Source organism: Atractosteus spatula, chromosome 6 (assembly GCF_055471065.1).
Source record: "Atractosteus spatula isolate fAtrSpa1 chromosome 6, fAtrSpa1.hap1, whole genome shotgun sequence".
In the NCBI taxonomy this organism is placed as follows: Eukaryota; Metazoa; Chordata; class Actinopteri; order Semionotiformes; family Lepisosteidae; genus Atractosteus; species Atractosteus spatula.
Genome location: NC_142711.1, coordinates 44,963,474 through 44,981,345, shown reverse-complemented (window position 1 = coordinate 44,981,345; position 17,872 = coordinate 44,963,474).

The window sequence follows — 17,872 nt, the reverse complement described above, 5'->3', positions numbered from 1 at the left end:
AATACATTTTGGCTTTATTTGTTAATAAGCCTTGGATTTTAAAGCCCATGGCAAGAGTTTGCAAGTTAAATCAGGTTCTTTCTACCTGTTGCTTGTCGGGCAATTCAGACACCATTCCTTTTTGGAGCAAAGCACTGTATACAGCCATATAGGTCAGAAAAAAATGTTTAGAAAACATTGAAAGAACTATATTCCTAAGTATCCTTTCAGCCCTAAAACACAGCCATGCCATCAAAAACTGTCTACATTGTACGGGAATAAAACCCTAACCCTAGCTTCGGGTTTTGCTAGTTAGGGTTAGGGTTCAAATATTTCTCAAAGACCATTTTCTCAATATTCCACTCATTTGACTGGGAAATTTGCTTGTCTGAATCAAAATATAAGTCTGAAAAGACAATACAACACTGCCAAAACCAAAAGAGTGTGTCAGGAATGGTCAAATTCAGTTTTGAAAGGTATTCTTTCATTGGAAACTTTACGTTCAACGGAGTGCTGAATGAATGTACGTTGAGGCTTAAGTGGCCTAAAAGTCTGAGACAACTAATACATTTTGGCTTTATTTGTTAATAAGCCTTGGATTTTAAAGCCCATGGCAAGAGTTTGCAAGTTAAATCAGGTTCTTTCTAACTGCTGCTTGTCGGGCAATTCAGACACCATTCCTTTTTGGAGCAAAGCACTGTATACAGCCATATAGGTCAGAAAAAAATGTTTAGAAAACATTGAAAGAACTATATTCCTAAGTATCCTTTCAGCCCTAAAACACAGCCATGCCATCAAAAACTGTCTACATTGTACGGGAATAAAACCCTAACCCTAGCTTCGGGTTTTGCTAGTTAGGGTTAGGGTTCAAATATTTCTCAAAGACCATTTTCTCAATATTCCACTCATTTGACTGGAAAATTTCCTTGTCTGAATCAAAATATTAGTCTGAAAAGACAATACAACACTGCCAAAACCAAAAGAGTGTGTCAGGAATGGTCAAATTCAGTTTTGAAAGGTATTCTTTCATTGGAAACTTTGCGTTAAACGGAGTGCTGAATGAATGTACGTTGAGGCTTAAGTGGCCTAAAAGTCTGAGACAACTAATACATTTTGGCTTTATTTGTTAATAAGCCTTGGATTTTAAAGCCCATGGCAAGAGTTTGCAAGTTAAATCAGGTTCTTTCTAACTGTTGCTTGTCGGGCAATTCAGACACCATTCCTTTTTGGAGCAAAGCACTGTATACAGCCATATAGGTCAGAAAAAAATGTTTTGAAAACATTGAAAGAACTATATTCCTAAGTATCCTTTCAGCCCTAAAACACAGCCATGCCATCAAAAACTGTCTACATTGTACGGGAATAAAACCCTAACCCTAGCTTCGGGTTTTGCTAGTTAGGGTTAGGGTTCAAATATTTCTCAAAGACCATTTTCTCAATATTCCACTCATTTGACTGGGAAATTTGCTTGTCTGAATCAAAATATAAGTCTGAAAAGACAATACAACACTGCCAAAACCAAAAGAGTGTGTCAGGAATGGTCAAATTCAGTTTTGAAAGGTATTCTTTCATTGGAAACTTTACGTTCAACGGAGTGCTGAATGAATGTACGTTGAGGCTTAAGTGGCCTAAAAGTCTGAGACAACTAATACATTTTGGCTTTATTTGTTAATAAGCCTTGGATTTTAAAGCCCATGGCAAGAGTTTGCAAGTTAAATCAGGTTCTTTCTAACTGCTGCTTGTCGGGCAATTCAGACACCATTCCTTTTTGGAGCAAAGCACTGTATACAGCCATATAGGTCAGAAAAAAATGTTTAGAAAACATTGAAAGAACTATATTCCTAAGTATCCTTTCAGCCCTAAAACACAGCCATGCCATCAAAAACTGTCTACATTGTACGGGAATAAAACCCTAACCCTAGCTTCGGGTTTTGCTAGTTAGGGTTAGGGTTCAAATATTTCTCAAAGACCATTTTCTCAATATTCCACTCATTTGACTGGAAAATTTCCTTGTCTGCATCAAAATATTAGTCTGAAAAGACAATACAACACTGCCAAAACCAAAAGAGTGTGTCAGGAATGGTCAAATTCAGTTTTGAAAGGTATTCTTTCATTGGAAACTTTGCGTTAAACGGAGTGCTGAATGAATGTACGTTGAGGCTTAAGTGGCCTAAAAGTCTGAGACAACTAATACATTTTGGCTTTATTTGTTAATAAGCCTTGGATTTTAAAGCCCATGGCAAGAGTTTGCAAGTTAAATCAGGTTCTTTCTAACTGTTGCTTGTCGGGCTATTCAGACACCATTCCTTTTTGGAGCAAAGCACTGTATACAGCCATATAGGTCAGAAAAAAATGTTTAGAAAACATTGAAAGAACTATATTCCTAAGTATCCTTTCAGCCCTAAAACATAGCCATGCCATCAAAAACTGTCTACATTGTACGGGAATAAAACCCTAACCCTAGCTTCGGGATTTGCTAGTTAGGGTTAGGGTTCAAATATTTCTCAAAGACCATTTTCTCAATATTCCGCTCATTTGACTGGGAAATTTGCTTGTCTGAATCAAAATATAAGTCTGAAAAGACAATACAACACTGCCAAAACCAAAAGAGTGTGTCAGGAATGGTCAAATTCAGTTTTGAAAGGTATTCTTTCATTGGAAACATTGCGTTAAACGGAGTGCTTAATGAATGTACGTTGAGGCTTAAGTGGCCTAAAAGTCTGAGACAACTAATACATTTTGGCTTTATTTGTTAATAAGCCTTGGATTTTAAAGCCCATGGCAAGAGTTTGCAAGTTAAATCAGGTTCTTTCTAACTGCTGCTTGTCGGGCAATTCAGACACCATTCCTTTTTGGAGCAAAGCACTGTATACAGCCATAAAGGTCAGAAAAAAATGTTTAGAAAACATTGAAAGAACTATATTCCTAAGTATCCTTTCAGCCCTAAAACACAGCCATGCCATCAAAAACTGTCTACATTGTACGGGAATAAAACCCTAACCCTAGCTTCGGGATTTGCTAGTTAGGGTTAGGGTTCAAATATTTCTCAAAGACCATTTTCTCAATATTCCGCTCATTTGACTGGGAAATTTGCTTGTCTGAATCAAAATATAAGTCTGAAAAGACAATACAACACTGCCAAAACCAAAAGAGTGTGTCAGGAATGGTCAAATTCAGTTTTGAAAGGTATTCTTTCATTGGAAACTTTGCGTTAAACGGAGTGCTGAATGAATGTACGTTGAGGCTTAAGTGGCCTAAAAGTCTGAGACAACTAATACATTTTGGCTTTATTTGTTAATAAGCTTTGGATTTTAAAGCCCATGGCAAGAGTTTGCAAGTTAAATCAGGTTCTTTCTAACTGTTGCTTGTCGGGCAATTCAGACACCATTCCTTTTTGGAGCAAAGCACTGTATACAGCCATATAGGTCAGAAAAAAATGTTTAGAAAACATTGAAAGAACTATATTCCTAAGTATCCTTTCAGCCCTAAAACACAGCCATGCCATCAAAAACTGTCTACATTGTACAGGAATAAAACCCTAACCCTAGCTTCGGGTTTTGCTAGTTAGGGTTAGGGTTCAGATATTTCTCAAAGACCATTTTCTCAATATTCCACTCATTTGACTGGGAAATTTGCTTGTCTGAATCAAAATATAAGTCTGAAAAGACAATACAACACTGCCAAAACCAAAAGAGTGTGTCAGGAATGGTCAAATTCAGTTTTGAAAGGTATTCTTTCATTGGAAACTTTGCGTTAAACGGAGTGCTGAATGATTGTACGTTGAGGCTTAAGTGGCCTAAAAGTCTGAGACAACTAATACATTTTGGCTTTATTTGTTAATAAGCCTTGGATTTTAAAGCCCATGGCAAGAGTTTGCAAGTTAAATCAGGTTCTTTCTAACTGCTGCTTGTCGGGCAATTCAGACACCATTCCTTTTTGGAGCAAAGCACTGTATACAGCCATATAGGTCAGAAAAAAATGTTTAGAAAACATTGAAAGAACTATATTCCTAAGTATCCTTTCAGCCCTAAAACACAGCCATGCCATCAAAAACTGTCTACATTGTACGGGAATAAAACCCTAACCCTAGCTTCGGGTTTTGCTAGTTAGGGTTAGGGTTCAAATATTTCTCAAAGACCATTTTCTCAATATTCCACTCATTTGACTGGAAAATTTCCTTGTCTGCATCAAAATATTAGTCTGAAAAGACAATACAACACTGCCAAAACCAAAAGAGTGTGTCAGGAATGGTCAAATTCAGTTTTGAAAGGTATTCTTTCATTGGAAACTTTGCGTTAAACGGAGTGCTGAATGAATGTACGTTGAGGCTTAAGTGGCCTAAAAGTCTGAGACAACTAATACATTTTGGCTTTATTTGTTAATAAGCCTTGGATTTTAAAGCCCATGGCAAGAGTTTGCAAGTTAAATCAGGTTCTTTCTAACTGTTGCTTGTCGGGCAATTCAGACACCATTCCTTTTTGGAGCAAAGCACTGTATACAGCCATATAGGTCAGAAAAAAATGTTTAGAAAACATTGAAAGAACTATATTCCTAAGTATCCTTTCAGCCCTAAAACATAGCCATGCCATCAAAAACTGTCTACATTGTACGGGAATAAAACCCTAACCCTAGCTTCGGGTTTTGCTAGTTAGGGTTAGGGTTCAAATATTTCTCAAAGACCATTTTCTCAATATTCCGCTCATTTGACTGGGAAATTTGCTTGTCTGAATCAAAATATAAGTCTGAAAAGACAATACAACACTGCCAAAACCAAAAGAGTGTGTCAGGAATGGTCAAATTCAGTTTTGAAAGGTATTCTTTCATTGGAAACATTGCGTTAAACGGAGTGCTGAATGAATGTACGTTGAGGCTTAAGTGGCCTAAAAGTCTGAGACAACTAATACATTTTGGCTTTATTTGTTAATAAGCCTTGGATTTTAAAGCCCATGGCAAGAGTTTGCAAGTTAAATCAGGTTCTTTCTAACTGCTGCTTGTCGGGCAATTCAGACACCATTCCTTTTTGGAGCAAAGCACTGTATACAGCCATATAGGTCAGAAAAAAATGTTTAGAAAACATTGAAAGAACTATATTCCTAAGTATCCTTTCAGCCCTAAAACACAGCCATGCCATCAAAAACTGTCTACATTTTACGGGAATAAAACCCTAACCCTAGCTTCGGGTTTTGCTAGTTAGGGTTAGGGTTCAAATATTTCTCAAAGACCATTTTCTCAATATTCCACTCATTTGACTGGGAAATTTGCTTGTCTGAATCAAAATATAAGTCTGAAAAGACAATACAACACTGCCAAAACCAAAAGAGTGTGTCAGGAATGGTCAAATTCAGTTTTGAAAGGTATTCTTTCATTGGAAACTTTGCGTTAAACGGAGTGCTGAATGAATGTACGTTGAGGCTTAAGTGGCCTAAAAGTCTGAGACAACTAATACATTTTGGCTTTATTTGTTAATAAGCCTTGGATTTTAAAGCCCATGGCAAGAGTTTGCAAGTTAAATCAGGTTCTTTCTAACTGCTGCTTGTCGGGCAATTCAGACACCATTCCTTTTTGGAGCAAAGCACTGTATACAGCCATATAGGTCAGAAAAAAAATGTTTAGAAAACATTGAAAGAACTATATTCCTAAGTATCCTTTCAGCCCTAAAACACAGCCATGCCATCAAAAACTGTCTACATTGTACGGGAATAAAACCCTAACCCTAGCTTCGGGTTTTGCTAGTTAGGATTAGGGTTCAAATATTTCTCAAAGACCATTTTCTCAATATTCCACTCATTTGACTGGGAAATTTGCTTGTCTGAATCAAAATATAAGTCTGAAAAGACAATACAACACTGCCAAAACCAAAAGAGTGTGTCAGGAATGGTCAAATTCAGTTTTGAAAGGTATTCTTTCATTGGAAACTTTGCGTTAAACGGAGTGCTGAATGAATGTACGTTGAGGCTTAAGTGGCCTTAAAGTCTGAGACAACTAATACATTTTGGCTTTATTTGTTAATAAGCCTTGGATTTTAAAGCCCATGGCAAGAGTTTGCAAGTTAAATCAGGTTCTTTCTAACTGCTGCTTGTCGGGCAATTCAGACACCATTCCTTTTTGGAGCAAAGCACTGTATACAGCCATAAAGGTCAGAAAAAAATGTTTAGAAAACATTGAAAGAACTATATTCCTAAGTATCCTTTCAGCCCTAAAACACAGCCATGCCATCAAAAACTGTCTACATTGTACGGGAATAAAACCCTAACCCTAGCTTCGGGATTTGCTAGTTAGGGTTAGGGTTCAAATATTTCTCAAAGACCATTTTCTCAATATTCCACTCATTTGACTGGAAAATTTCCTTGTCTGAATCAAAATATTAGTCTGAAAAGACAATACAACACTGCCAAAACCAAAAGAGTGTGTCAGGAATGGTCAAATTCAGTTTGAAAGGTATTCTTTCATTGGAAACTTTGCGTTAAACGGAGTGCTGAATGAATGTACGTTGAGGCTTAAGTGGCCTAAAAGTCTGAGACAACTAATACATTTTGGCTTTATTTGTTAATAAGCCTTGGATTTTAAAGCCCATGGCAAGAGTTTGCAAGTTAAATCAGGTTCTTTCTAACTGCTGCTTGTCGGGCAATTCAGACACCATTCCTTTTTGGAGCAAAGCACTGTATACAGCCATAAAGGTCAGAAAAAAATGTTTAGAAAACATTGAAAGAACTATATTCCTAAGTATCCTTTCAGCCCTAAAACACAGCCATGCCATCAAAAACTGTCTACATTGTACGGGAATAAAACCCTAACCCTAGCTTCGGGATTTGCTAGTTAGGGTTAGGGTTCAAATATTTCTCAAAGACCATTTTCTCAATATTCCACTCATTTGACTGGGAAATTTGCTTGTCTGAATCAAAATATAAGTCTGAAAAGACAATACAACACTGCCAAAACCAAAAGAGTGTGTCAGGAATGGTCAAATTCAGTTTTGAAAGGTATTCTTTCATTGGAAACTTTGCGTTAAACGGAGTGCTGAATGAATGAACGTTGAGGCTTAAGTGGCCTAAAAGTCTGAGACAGCTAATACATTTTGGTTTTATTTGTTAATAAGCCTTGGATTTTAAAGCCCATGGGAAGAGTTTGCAAATTAAATCAGGTTCTTTCTAACTGCTGCTTGTCGGGCAATTCAGACACCATTCCTTTTTGGAGCAAAGCACTGTATACAGCCATATAGGTCAGAAAAAATGTTTAGAAAACATTGAAAGAACTATATTCCTAAGTATCCTTTCAGCCCTAAAACACAGCCATGCCATCAAAAACTGTCTACATTGTACGGGAATAAAACCCTAACCCTAGCTTCGGGTTTTGCTAGTTAGGGTTAGGGTTCAAATATTTCTCAAAGACCATTTTCTCAATATTCCACTCATTTGACTGGGAAATTTGCTTGTCTGAATCAAAATATAATTCTGAAAAGAAAATACAACACTGCCAAAACCAAAAGAGTGTGTCAGGAATGGTCAAATTCAGTTTTGAAAGGAATTCTTTCATTGGAAACTTTGCGTTAAACGGAGTGCTGAATGAATGTACGTTGAGGCTTAAGTGGCCTAAAAGTCTGAGACAACTAATACATTTTGGCTTTATTTGTTAATAAGCCTTGGATTTTAAAGCCCATGGCAAGAGTTTGCAAGTTAAATCAGGTTCTTTCTAACTGCTGCTTGTCGGGCAATTCAGACACCATTCCTTTTTGGAGCAAAGCACTGTATACAGCCATATAGGTCAGAAAAAAATGTTTAGAAAACATTGAAAGAACTATATTCCTAAGTATCCTTTCAGCCCTAAAACACAGCCACGCCATCAAAAACTGTCTACATTGTACGGGAATAAAACCCTAACCCTAGCTTCGGGATTTGCTAGTTAGGGTTAGGGTTCAAATATTTCTCAAAGACCATTTTCTCAATATTCCACTCATTTGACTGGAAAATTTCCTTGTCTGAATCAAAATATTAGTCTGAAAAGACAATACAACACTGCCAAAACCAAAAGAGTGTGTCAGGAATGGTCAAATTCAGTTTTGAAAGGTATTCTTTCATTGGAAACTTTGCGTTAAACGGAGTGCTGAATGAATGTACGTTGAGGCTTAAGTGGCCTAAAAGTCTGAGACAACTAATAAATTTTGGCTTTATTTGTTAATAAGCCTTGGATTTTAAAGCCCATGGCAAGAGTTTGCAAGTTAAATCAGGTTCTTTCTAACTGCTGCTTGTCGGGCAATTCAGACACCATTCCTTTTTGGAGCAAAGCACTGTATACAGCCATATAGGTCAGAAAAAAATGTTTAGAAAACATTGAAAAAACTATATTCCTAAGTATCCTTTCAGCCCTAAAACACAGCCATGCCATCAAAAACTGTCTACATTGTACGGGAATAAAACCCTAACCCTAGCTTCGGGTTTTGCTAGTTAGGGTTAGGGTTCAAATATTTCTCAAAGACCATTTTCTCAATATTCCACTCATTTGACTGGGAAATTTGCTTGTCTGAATCAAAATATAAGTCTGAAAAGAAAATACAACACTGCCAAAACCAAAAGAGTGTGTCAGGAATGGTCAAATTCAGTTTTGAAAGGTATTCTTTCATTGGAAACTTTGCGTTAAAAGGAATGCTGAATGAATGTACGTTGAGGCTTAAGTGGCCTAAAAGTCTGAGACAACTAATACATTTTGGCTTTATTTGTTAATAAGCCTTGGATTTTAAAGCCCATGGCAAGAGTTTGCAAGTTAAATCAGGTTCTTTCTAACTGCTGCTTGTCGGGCAATTCAGACACCATTCCTTTTTGGAGCAAAGCACTGTATACAGCCATATAGGTCAGAAAAAAATGTTTAGAAAACATTGAAAGAACTATATTCCTAAGTATCCTTTCAGCCCTAAAACACAGCCACGCCATCAAAAACTGTCTACATTGTACGGGAATAAAACCCTAACCCTAGCTTCGGGATTTGCTAGTTAGGGTTAGGGTTCAAATATTTCTCAAAGACCATTTTCTCAATATTCCACTCATTTGACTGGAAAATTTCCTTGTCTGAATCAAAATATTAGTCTGAAAAGACAATACAACACTGCCAAAACCAAAAGAGTGTGTCAGGAATGGTCAAATTCAGTTTTGAAAGGTATTCTTTCATTGGAAACTTTGCGTTAAACGGAGTGCTGAATGAATGTACGTTGAGGCTTAAGTGGCCTAAAAGTCTGAGACAACTAATACATTTTGGCTTTATTTGTTAATAAGCCTTGGATTTTAAAGCCCATGGCAAGAGTTTGCAAGTTAAATCAGGTTCTTTCTAACTGCTGCTTGTCGGGCAATTCAGACACCATTCCTTTTTGGAGCAAAGCACTGTATACAGCCATATAGGTCAGAAAAAAATGTTTAGAAAACATTGAAAGAACTATATTCCTAAGTATCCTTTCAGCCCTAAAACACAGCCACGCCATCAAAAACTGTCTACATTGTACGGGAATAAAACCCTAACCCTAGCTTCGGGATTTGCTAGTTAGGGTTAGGGTTCAAATATTTCTCAAAGACCATTTTCTCAATATTCCACTCATTTGACTGGAAAATTTCCTTGTCTGAATCAATATATTAGTCTGAAAAGACAATACAACACTGCCAAAACCAAAAGAGTGTGTCAGGAATGGTCAAATTCAGTTTAGAAAGGTATTCTTTCATTGGAAACTTTGCGTTAAACGGAGTGCTGAATGAATGTACGTTGAGGCTTAAGTGGCCTAAAAGTCTGAGACAACTAATACATTTTGGCTTTATTTGTTAATAAGCCTTGGATTTTAAAGCCCATGGCAAGAGTTTGCAAGTTAAATCAGGTTCTTTCTAACTGTTGCTTGTCGGGCAATTCAGACACCATTCCTTTTTGGAGCAAAGCACTGTATACAGCCATATAGGTCAGAAAAAAATGTTTAGAAAACATTGAAAGAACTATATTCCTAAGTATCCTTTCAGCCCTAAAACACAGCCATGCCATCAAAAACTGTCTACATTGTACGGGAATAAAACCCTAAACCTAGCTTCGGGTTTTGCTAGTTAGGGTTAGGGTTCAAATATTTCTCAAAGACCATTTTCTCAATATTCCACTCATTTGACTGGGAAATTTGCTTGTCTGAATCAAAATATAAGTCTGAAAAGACAATACAACACTGCCAAAACCAAAAGAGTGTGTCAGGAATGGTCAAATTCAGTTTTGAAAGGTATTCTTTCATTGGAAACTTTGCGTTAAACGGAGTGCTGAATGAATGTACGTTGAGGCTTAAGTGGCCTAAAAGTCTGAGACAACTAATACATTTTGGCTTTATTTGTTAATAAGCCTTGGATTTTAAAGCCCATGGCAAGAGTTTGCAAGTTAAATCAGGTTCTTTCTAACTGCTGCTTGTCGGGCAATTCAGACACCATTCCTTTTTGGAGCAAAGCACTGTATACAGCCATATAGGTCAGAAAAAAATGTTTAGAAAACATTGAAAGAACTATATTCCTAAGTATCCTTTCAGCCCTAAAACACAGCCACGCCATCAAAAACTGTCTACATTGTACGGGAATAAAACCCTAACCCTAGCTTCGGGTTTTGCTAGTTAGGGTTAGGGTTCAAATATTTCTCAAAGACCATTTTCTCAATATTCCACTCATTTGACTGGGAAATTTGCTTCTCTGAATCAAAATATAAGTCTGAAAAGAAAATACAACACTGCCAAAACCAAAAGAGTGTGTCAGGAATGGTCAAATTCAGTTTTGAAAGGTATTCTTTCATTGGAAACTTTGCGTTAAACGGAGTGCTGAATGAATGTACGTTGAGGCTTAAGTGGCCTAAAAGTCTGAGACAACTAATACATTTTGGCTTTATTTGTTAATAAGCCTTGGATTTTAAAGCCCATGGCAAGAGTTTGCAAGTTAAATCAGGTTCTTTCTAACTGATGCTTGTCGGGCAATTCAGACACCATTCCTTTTTGGAGCAAAGCACTGTATACAGCCATATAGGTCAGAAAAAAATGTTTAGAAAACATTGAAAGAACTATATTCCTAAGTATCCTTTCAGCCCTAAAACACAGCCATGCCATCAAAAATTGTCTACATTGTACGGGAATAAAACCCTAACCCTAGCTTCGGGATTTGCTAGTTAGGGTTAGGGTTCAAATATTTCTCAAAGACCATTTTCTCAATATTCCACTCATTTGACTGGGAAATTTGCTTGTCTGAATCAAAATATAAGTCTGAAAAGACAATACAACACTGCCAAAACCAAAAGAGTGTGTCAGGAATGGTCAAATTCAGTTTTGAAAGGTATTCTTTCATTGGAAACTTTGCGTTAAACGGAGTGCTGAATGAATGTACGTTGAGGCTTAAGTGGCCTAAAAGTCTGAGACAACTAATACATTTTGGCTTTATTTGTTAATAAGCCTTGGATTTTAAAGCCCATGGCAAGAGTTTGCAAGTTAAATCAGGTTCTTTCTAACTGTTGCTTGTCGGGCAATTCAGACACCATTCCTTTTTTGAGCAAAGCGCTGTATACAGCCATATAGGTCAGAAAAAATTTTTAGAAAACATTGAAAGAACTATATTCCTAAGTATCCTTTCAGCCCTAAAACACAGCCATGCCATCAAAAACTGTCTACATTGTACGGGAATAAAACCCTAACCCTAGCTTCGGGTTTTGGTAGTTAGGGTTAGGGTTCAAATATTTCTCAAAGACCATTTTCTCAATATTCCACTCATTTGACTGGAAAATTTGCTTGTCTGAATCAAAATATTAGTCTGAAAAGACAATACAACACTGCCAAAACCAAAAGAGTGTGTCAGGAATGGTCAAATTCAGTTTTGAAAGGTATTCTTTCATTGGAAACTTTGCGTTAAACGGAGTGCTGAATGAATGTACGTTGAGGCTTAAGTGGCCTAAAAGTCTGAGACAACTAATACATTTTGGCTTTATTTGTTAATAAGCCTTGGATTTTAAAGCCCATGGCAAGAGTTTGCAAGTTAAATCAGGTTCTTTCTAACTGCTGCTTGTCGGGCAATTCAGACTCCATTCCTTTTTGGAGCAAAGCACTGTATACAGCCATATAGGTCAGAAAAAAAATGTTTAGAAAACATTGAAAGAACTATATTCCTAAGTATCCTTTCAGCCCTAAAACAGAGCCATGCCATCAAAAACTGTCTACATTGTACGGGAATAAAACCCTAACCCTAGCTTCGGGTTTTGCTAGTTAGGGTTAGGGTTCAAATATTTCTCAAAGACCATTTTCTCAATATTCCACTCATTTGACTGGGAAATTTGCTTGTCTGAATCAAAATATAAGTCTGAAAAGACAACACAACACTGCCAAAACCAAAAGAGTGTGTCAGGAATGGTCAAATTCAGTTTTGAAAGGTATTCTTTCATTGGAAACTTTGCGTTTAACGGAGTGCTGAATGAATGTACGTTGAGGCTTAAGTGGCCTAAAAGTCTGAGACAACTAATACATTTTGGCTTTATTTGTTAATAAGCCTTGGATTTTAAAGCCCATGGCAAGAGTTTGCAAGTTAAATCAGGTTCTTTCTAACTGCTGCTTGTCGGGCAATTCAGACACCATTCCTTTTTGGAGCAAAGCACTGTATACAGCCATATAGGTCAGAAAAAAATGTTTAGAAAACATTGAAAGAACTATATTCCTAAGTATCCTTTCAGCCCTAAAACACAGCCACGCCATCAAAAATTGTCTACATTGTACGGGAATAAAACCCTAACCCTAGCTTCGGGATTTGCTAGTTAGGGTTAGGGTTCAAATATTTCTCAAAGACCATTTTCTCAATATTCCACTCATTTGACTGGAAAATTTCCTTGTCTGAATCAAAATATAAGTCTGAAAAGACAATACAACACTGCCAAAACCAAAAGAGTGTGTCAGGAATGGTCAAATTCAGTTTTGAAAGGTATTCTTTCATTGGAAACTTTGCGTTAAACGGAGTGCTGAATGAATGTACGTTGAGGCTTAAGTGGCCTAAAAGTCTGAGACAACTAATACATTTTGGCTTTATTTGTTAATAAGCCTTGGATTTTAAAGCCCATGGCAAGAGTTTGCAAGTTAAATCAGGTTCTTTCTAACTGCTGCTTGTCGGGCAATTCAGACACCATTCCTTTTTGGAGCAAAGCACTGTATACAGCCATATAGGTCAGAAAAAAATGTTTAGAAAACATTGAAAGAACTATATTCCTAAGTATCCTTTCAGCCCTAAAACACAGCCATGCCATCAAAAATTGTCTACATTGTACGGGAATAAAACCCTAACCCTAGCTTCGGGTTTTGCTAGTTAGGGTTAGGGTTCAAATATTTCTCAAAGACCATTTTCTCAATATTCCACTCATTTGACTGGGAAATTTGCTTGTCTGAATCAAAATATAAGTCTGAAAAGACAATACAACACTGCCAAAACCAAAAGAGTGTGTCAGGAATGGTCAAATTCAGTTTTGAAAGGTATTCTTTCACTGGAAACTTTGCGTTAAACGGAGTGCTGAATGAATGTACGTTGAGGCTTAAGTGGCCTAAAAGTCTGAGACAACTAATACATTTTGGCTTTATTTGTTAATAAGCCTTGGATTTTAAAGCCCATGGCAAGAGTTTGCAAGTTAAATCAGGTTCTTTCTAACTGCTGCTTGTCGGGCAATTCAGACACCATTCCTTTTTGGAGCAAAGCACTGTATACAGCCATATAGGTCAGAAAAAAATGTTTAGAAAACATTGAAAGAACTATATTCCTAAGTATCCTTTCAGCCCTAAAACACAGCCACGCCATCAAAAACTGTCTACATTGTACGGGAATAAAACCCTAACCCTAGCTTCGGGATTTGCTAGTTAGGGTTAGGGTTCAAATATTTCTCAAAGACCATTTTCTCAATATTCCACTCATTTGACTGGAAAATTTCCTTGTCTGAATCAATATATTAGTCTGAAAAGACAATACAACACTGCCAAAACCAAAAGAGTGTGTCAGGAATGGTCAAATTCAGTTTAGAAAGGTATTCTTTCATTGGAAACTTTGCGTTAAACGGAGTGCTGAATGAATGTACGTTGAGGCTTAAGTGGCCTAAAAGTCTGAGACAACTAATACATTTTGGCTTTATTTGTTAATAAGCCTTGGATTTTAAAGCCCATGGCAAGAGTTTGCAAGTTAAATCAGGTTCTTTCTAACTGTTGCTTGTCGGGCAATTCAGACACCATTCCTTTTTGGAGCAAAGCACTGTATACAGCCATATAGGTCAGAAAAAAATGTTTAGAAAACATTGAAAGAACTATATTCCTAAGTATCCTTTCAGCCCTAAAACACAGCCATGCCATCAAAAACTGTCTACATTGTACGGGAATAAAACCCTAAACCTAGCTTCGGGTTTTGCTAGTTAGGGTTAGGGTTCAAATATTTCTCAAAGACCATTTTCTCAATATTCCACTCATTTGACTGGGAAATTTGCTTGTCTGAATCAAAATATAAGTCTGAAAAGACAATACAACACTGCCAAAACCAAAAGAGTGTGTCAGGAATGGTCAAATTCAGTTTTGAAAGGTATTCTTTCATTGGAAACTTTGCGATAAACGGAGTGCTGAATGAATGTACGTTGAGGCTTAAGTGGCCTAAAAGTCTGAGACAACTAATACATTTTGGCTTTATTTGTTAATAAGCCTTGGATTTTAAAGCCCATGGCAAGAGTTTGCAAGTTAAATCAGGTTCTTTCTAACTGCTGCTTGTCGGGCAATTCAGACACCATTCCTTTTTGGAGCAAAGCACTGTATACAGCCATATAGGTCAGAAAAAAATGTTTAGAAAACATTGAAAGAACTATATTCCTAAGTATCCTTTCAGCCCTAAAACACAGCCATGCCATCAAAAACTGTCTACATTGTACGGGAATAAAACCCTAACCCTAGCTTCGGGATTTGCTAATTAGGGTTAGGGTTCAAATATTTCTCAAAGACCATTTTCTCAATATTCCACTCATTTGACTGGGAAATTTGCTTGTCTGAATCAAAATATAAGTCTGAAAAGACAATACAACACTGCCAAAACCAAAAGAGTGTGTCAGGAATGGTCAAATTCAGTTTTGAAAGGTATTCTTTCATTGGAAACTTTGCGTTAAACGGAGTGCTGAATGAATGTACGTTGAGGCTTAAGTGGCCTAAAAGTCTGAGACAACTAATACATTTTGGCTTTATTTGTTAATAAGCCTTGGATTTTAAAGCCCATGGCAAGAGTTTGCAAGTTAAATCAGGTTCTTTCTAACTGCTGCTTGTCGGGCAATTCAGACACCATTCCTTTTTGGAGCAAAGCACTGTATACAGCCATATAGGTCAGAAAAAAATGTTTAGAAAACATTGAAAGAACTATATTCCTAAGTATCCTTTCAGCCCTAAAACACAGCCACGCCATCAAAAACTGTCTACATTGTACGGGAATAAAACCCTAACCCTAGCTTCGGGTTTTGCTAGTTAGGGTTAGGGTTCAAATATTTCTCAAAGACCATTTTCTCAATATTCCACTCATTTGACTGGGAAATTTGCTTCTCTGAATCAAAATATAAGTCTGAAAAGAAAATACAACACTGCCAAAACCAAAAGAGTGTGTCAGGAATGGTCAAATTCAGTTTTGAAAGGTATTCTTTCATTGGAAACTTTGCGTTAAACGGAGTGCTGAATGAATGTACGTTGAGGCTTAAGTGGCCTAAAAGTCTGAGACAACTAATACATTTTGGCTTTATTTGTTAATAAGCCTTGGATTTTAAAGCCCATGGCAAGAGTTTGCAAGTTAAATCAGGTTCTTTCTAACTGATGCTTGTCGGGCAATTCAGACACCATTCCTTTTTGGAGCAAAGCACTGTATACAGCCATATAGGTCAGAAAAAAATGTTTAGAAAACATTGAAAGAACTATATTCCTAAGTATCCTTTCAGCCCTAAAACACAGCCATGCCATCAAAAATTGTCTACATTGTACGGGAATAAAACCCTAACCCTAGCTTCGGGATTTGCTAGTTAGGGTTAGGGTTCAAATATTTCTCAAAGACCATTTTCTCAATATTCCACTCATTTGACTGGGAAATTTGCTTGTCTGAATCAAAATATAAGTCTGAAAAGACAATACAACACTGCCAAAACCAAAAGAGTGTGTCAGGAATGGTCAAATTCAGTTTTGAAAGGTATTCTTTCATTGGAAACTTTGCGTTAAACGGAGTGCTGAATGAATGTACGTTGAGGCTTAAGTGGCCTAAAAGTCTGAGACAACTAATACATTTTGGCTTTATTTGTTAATAAGCCTTGGATTTTAAAGCCCATGGCAAGAGTTTGCAAGTTAAATCAGGTTCTTTCTAACTGTTGCTTGTCGGGCAATTCAGACACCATTCCTTTTTTGAGCAAAGCGCTGTATACAGCCATATAGGTCAGAAAAAATTTTTAGAAAACATTGAAAGAACTATATTCCTAAGTATCCTTTCAGCCCTAAAACACAGCCATGCCATCAAAAACTGTCTACATTGTACGGGAATAAAACCCTAACCCTAGCTTCGGGTTTTGGTAGTTAGGGTTAGGGTTCAAATATTTCTCAAAGACCATTTTCTCAATATTCCACTCATTTGACTGGAAAATTTGCTTGTCTGAATCAAAATATTAGTCTGAAAAGACAATACAACACTGCCAAAACCAAAAGAGTGTGTCAGGAATGGTCAAATTCAGTTTTGAAAGGTATTCTTTCATTGGAAACTTTGCGTTAAACGGAGTGCTGAATGAATGTAAGTTGAGGCTTAAGTGGCCTAAAAGTCTGAGACAACTAATACATTTTGGCTTTATTTGTTAATAAGCCTTGGATTTTAAAGCCCATGGCAAGAGTTTGCAAGTTAAATCAGGTTCTTTCTAACTGCTGCTTGTCGGGCAATTCAGACACCATTCCTTTTTGGAGCAAAGCACTGTATACAGCCATATAGGTCAGAAAAAAATGTTTAGAAAACATTGAAAAAACTATATTCCTAAGTATCCTTTCAGCCCTAAAACACAGCCATGCCATCAAAAACTGTCTACATTGTACGGGAATAAAACCCTAACCCTAGCTTCGGGTTTTGCTAGTTAGGGTTAGGGTTCAAATATTTCTCAAAGACCATTTTCTCAATATTCCACTCATTTGACTGGGAAATTTGCTTGTCTGAATCAAAATATAAGTCTGAAAAGAAAATACAACACTGCCAAAACCAAAAGAGTGTGTCAGGAATGGTCAAATTCAGTTTTGAAAGGTATTCTTTCATTGGAAACTTTGCGTTAAACGGAGTGCTGAATGAATGTACGTTGAGGCTTAAGTGGCCTAAAAGTCTGAGACAACTAATACATTTTGGCTTTATTTGTTAATAAGCCTTGGATTTTAAAGCCCATGGCAAGAGTTTGCAAGTTAAATCAGGTTCTTTCTAACTGCTGCTTGTCGGGCAATTCAGACACCATTCCTTTTTGGAGCAAAGCACTGTATACAGCCATATAGGTCAGAAAAAAATGTTTAGAAAACATTGAAAGAACTATATTCCTAAGTATCCTTTCAGCCCTAAAACACAGCCATGCCATCAAAAACTGTCTACATTGTACGGGAATAAAACCCTAAACCTAGCTTCGGGTTTTGCTAGTTAGGGTTAGGGTTCAAATATTTCTCAAAGACCATTTTCTCAATATTCCACTCATTTGACTGGGAAATTTGCTGGTCTGAATCAAAATATAAGTCTGAAAAGACAATACAACACTGCCAAAACCAAAAGAGTGTGTCAGGAATGGTCAAATTCAGGTTTGAAAGGTATTCTTTCATTGGAAACTTTGCGTTAAACGGAGTGCTGAATGAATGTAAGTTGAGGCTTAAGTGGCCTAAAAG